This window comes from Palaemon carinicauda, chromosome 23 (genome assembly GCF_036898095.1).
Source record: "Palaemon carinicauda isolate YSFRI2023 chromosome 23, ASM3689809v2, whole genome shotgun sequence".
In the NCBI taxonomy this organism is placed as follows: Eukaryota; Metazoa; Arthropoda; class Malacostraca; order Decapoda; family Palaemonidae; genus Palaemon; species Palaemon carinicauda.
The window spans coordinates 96,696,907-96,701,906 of record NC_090747.1 but is presented as its reverse complement, the minus strand read 5'-3'; the positions used below and the strand labels follow the sequence as shown (position 1 = coordinate 96,701,906).

Here is a 5,000-nt window from a genome sequence, read left to right as displayed (position 1 = left end):
TATATATATATATATATATATATATATATATATATATATATATATATATATCTAGAACGCTGATTTATAGCACTTGATGACCATGCTTCAGATTTTACTTTTAAAGGACTCAACCTTCCTCAATTTGTAGACATTTATTCTCGCTACATGACCACCTTACTTCAGAATGGTCAGTTTCCCCTTTTCTGTTTTTGTATATCCCTTATTATATACTTTTATGTCGTCATATTTCATATTTCTCATTTCTCTCCTTTCAACCATTTTCACTCTTCGATTACCAAAGTAATAATGCATAATCATAGTTTCTACATTTGGTGAATTCATTTGTATCCAACCCCCCCCCACCCACCCACCATTTAACCTCCACCAGAGAGAATAGGCCCAATAATTCCTTCGTATGCTTCATCCCATGGCTTTCCGGCCCTACTCTTATCCATACTTTTTAGGGAGATCCTGCCACCTTCCTTGCTTTATATATTGTGTTATTTACCTCATTTCTCATTCTGCCATCATCCATCATATGAAGATAGATGGGAATTAATGACTTCATTCGGTAACTGTTCATTCTAGTATTGATGTTTCCATTTTCCTGGCTTGGAATCACTTCCATGTACCAACTTCTCCGCCTCCTTGTTGTTGTTGTTGTTGTTGTTGTTGTTGTTGGTGTTCTTCTTCTTCTTCTGAGCTTTTACTCGAAAAGCAGATTGCTACAAAGCTTAGAGTCCCAGTATTGAAATTAACACGGTACCATTGGAAAAAGAAATTGATGAGTAAAGAGTAAATTAGAAAAGATAAACAACACAGGAAAACAAATAAGTTCGATATCAAAGTAGACTATAAAAAGACACATGTACACAGTTTTAATGACTAATGTTCAACCGATTCATCTACAGTATATAAAAATCATTGCACCTTTTGGTCACAGTAGGAACTAGAGGGGCACTCAGTAGAGCGCAGACCTCCGCCGTGGTAGCTTATTTCTCCACCTATTGCTCTACCTTGACCTTGACCTTTGACCTTAGCATGTATTAATTGGCGTGGATTTTTATACACTCAAATATGAACCAAGTTTGAAGTCTCTATGACAACGATGTCCAAACTTATGGCTGATTACGTCAATTGGACATTTTGCTTGACCGTGACCTTGACCTTTGACCTTGACCTTTGACCTTGACCTTCCCAGATATAATAATTTCCAGCTTTTTACATAACAGGTAAGAAAGCTGTTCACAAACAAACACACAAACGGGGTAAAACATAACCTCCTTCCAACTTCGTTGGCGGAGGTAATAAGACTTCAGGAACACTGCTAGATTGAACTTTACATAAGAAAATTTCAGATTTAAAATTAACCGCATATCTAGTATTATTGGGTTGATACAGAATTATTATTGTTGTTGTTGTTATTATTATTATTATTATTATTATTATTATTATTATTATTATTATTATTATTATCTACGCTACTATCATAGTTTGATAAGCAGGTTGCTATGACTCCAAGGGCTCGAACAGTGAAAATTAGCTCAGCGAGGAAAGAAAATAAGAAAATAATTTACATGAGAAGTAATAAATAATTAATGTAAAATACTTTAAGATCAATAACAACGTTGAAATGGATATCATATATTAACGATGAAAAGAGACTTATTCCAGCCTGTTCAACATGAAAACATTCACTGAAAGTTTGAATTGATACAGTATGCGAAGATCTGTATCCAAATCATGATCAGAATTAAGAAAAATGGGACAAAGCATTAGCCCACGAGCTACTGGAGCGACAATGCCCAAGATTAATATCATTATCATTAATAAGGAATATTATTGATCTCAGGTATTTGCCCAACAATTCAAGATGAGAACCAGCTACTTAAGACTTAATTATTATTATTATTATTATTATTATTATTATTATTATTATTACTTGATAAGTTACAACCTTAATTGGAAAAGCAGGATGGTATAAGCCCAGGTGCTCCAACAGGGAAAATAGCCCAGTGAAGAAAGGAAACAGAGAAAAATAAAATATTTTAAGAAGAGTAACAACATTAAAATAAATATCCCCTATATAAACTATAAGAACTTTAACAAAACAAGAGGAAGAGAAATAAGATAGAATAGTGTGCACGATTGTACCCTCAAGCAAGAGAACTCTAAACCAAAACAGTGGAAGACCATGGTACAGAGGCTATGGCACTGTACTATTAGTACTTAAGACATGACAGAAGAAACGAAAGATACAAAAATCTAGAAAGATTTTTTCAGTCTTGTTATGTTTTAACTTCATCTCACGTAATTTGCCTCTTTCACCAATTCCACGCAGATCCATGTCATGAGATGCAACAGCCAAAGGTCTATACTTAGGTGGTGGGATCGATGCAGAGAGTAGCATCATCTGCATATGCTGACAACTTGTTATTATTGCTAAATCATACAATTTTATTATGATTATAATTTTTTTTTAATTGTTCATTACTTCTCTTGTTTATTCCCGTGTTTCCTTTCCTTACCGGGTTATTTTTCCCTGTTGGAGCCATTGGGCTTCTAGCTTTATGCTTTTCCAACTAGGGTTGTAGTTTATCTAGTAGAAGTAATAATAATAATAATAATAATAATAATAATAATAATAATAATAATAATAATAATAATAATAATAATAATAATAATAATAATAGACTAATTACATTACAATTATAAACATTGCTTAATTTCATCTTCCTTCATATGAATCAACTTGCATTAGTGTATTCCAGGTTAGATTTTAAAAGAACCACCAAGTTAAGAATGATCGTGTTGGTCCTGCAAGATATAATCCCAATAAGTAAAAGAATCACTCTCCTCATGACATTAGAATAATTTATGGTCGATTATGTTGACCTGCAAAATATCATCGCGATCTTAAAAGACTTTTGTTAGAAGATATTCCTTTGGGTGGAGGAATATATTCTCGCTTAATCCCATTTTGCCTTTACGGGCTGCCTAAGGCAAGAGCCCGTGTCTTACACAACGGTAAGGCAATCTGACTGACTGACTGACTGACTGACATTTTGCCATCCACTTTAACTTACTTCCCTAACATACCATGAGATTATTTGAATGTTCTCACGTCACCGAGAGACAAATGCCTGAAATGGGAATATTTTCGTCTATTTGCCACTATCCAAATATATTTTTTTCCAAGAAATGAAGGGTTATGGAAGACTTTACCTCATCATTTTTGCCACCAGATGCCCTTTTAGGATATTGGTATGACCCACGCAGTAATGGCTTTCCCTATCCTAACTGAAATAACCTCGTCACCTTTCATTTGTGTTTACGGAATCCAGCTTTTGTGAAGGCGAAGGAGAACTATTTGAGAATATCAGGTCAAAGAGTTTTGTTCAGGTCAATGGCTATTTATTAATGAAAAGGGAAGAATTGGTTTTCTATTGTAACTATGAAGTGAAAGTTAATATTTTCATATTTATGGAAATTTTCTTGGTATGTTAAATAGATATGTTATATGATAGTTGTGAATCTCTGAGTTGGGATACGTTAACGTGGTGAAAGGGTTTGCGTATCGCCATGATCAGCAAATCTGTACAAGTCAGCGCCACTCATACTGTATGAATTTCTGAGTGGGGATACCTTTCACCACGAAAGGGTTTGCTCATCACCATGATCAGCAAAGCTGTACTAATCAGGGGCACCAATACTATGTTGGTTTGCTGTGAGCGGTCAGACGAAAATCTCCAGCCATCTCTAATCGGCACTGGCCAGCGCGATGATGAAAAATGGCCAAATCAGAGGCATGAATTGACATATCTGAGGCTTTTATCCTGCAGTGGACTAGAAACGGCTGCATACGTTGTTGTTGAATTACGAGAAGATAAGCTAATTGACGTGAAATTACAGTCACTGGTATTTCTTATCAGTATCTTCAAGATCAATTTTCGTTGTCAAGATGACCTAACGTCAAGAAAAAAAAAAAAATCCTAAGACATAGGAGTGCTTGTGCGTGTTACTAGCAACCACTACCCAAACTAAAGCGTTCATGTTGTGCTTGCACTACGAATAGTAGTGCTTGATGGAGCCATTTAAGGTTACTAAGAGTTTCTGTTGGACATTAGGTCATTGGGCGAACGTATATTAGGTCTTAAAGATATGAGAGAAATTAAATGGTATTTATCTCCCTTATATAATGAAGAGAAAGTGTCTGGTAAGGAAGAGTTGGACTAATCATACCCTGGTGAGATGGGGTTGCGTGTGTGTGCATATCCATCTAAATATTTAGCCGTCACTGTTGACGGGTCGCGTACTCTAGTTAAAGTATATATTTCGACTAGTAGAGAAATATTAAAAAAAATGATTTTTTCTTTTTTTAAAAGAGATTTGAGCTTACAGTTCTATATACAAAACCCATCCGAAACTTTAGCTATTAACGGGAAAGTGAAATCCTTTTTTAGAAAACATGTTGAGCGCTTAAATAATAGTCTGCCTTTGAGGACATGAATGTCACTGAGTGATGAATTGGTAAACAAATATTTATTGGAAGTCCTGACACATTCAAACCCCTCCCCCCCCCAAAGAAAAAAATCATCCGCTCTCCAATAATGCAACGATAAATCTTCTGACGATATGTAGGATTCAATTTTAATTTCCTGAACTTTCAAATTTTGAGACGATTTTCGGAGGACGAAATTGGGCTTAAGATGTTGACATACTGGTTTCATCAGGTTTTGTAGTTCCGAAGCTTAGAGTGAACTAGGCGACTGGATTGAAAGTTTGGAATATTGTTGCTTTCAGTAACGTGATTCGTGCGTGTCCTGTGCTTTTATTGCATTTGAAAGGGTTTTTGTTATATTCTACTTTTGTGGTTACGATTTTTTTTTCTTTTTTTTAATGGTATTATTACATCATTGCATTATATTTTTGAGAAATATAAATGTGCATTATGCTTTTAAGAATTGTACTTCGTATATAGTTTCATGAAATGTTTTGAATCCTATTTCATGGTATAG

The 5,000-nt window shown here is 34.7% G+C and overlaps 1 protein-coding gene across 1 annotated transcript in view; it reads left to right on the top strand.

Moving 5' to 3' along the window:
• The window catches only part of LOC137617273 (hexosaminidase D-like), a 435,862-nt gene that overhangs the window by 1,303 nt on the left and 429,559 nt on the right, over window positions 1-5,000 (top strand). The window lies entirely within an intron of this gene.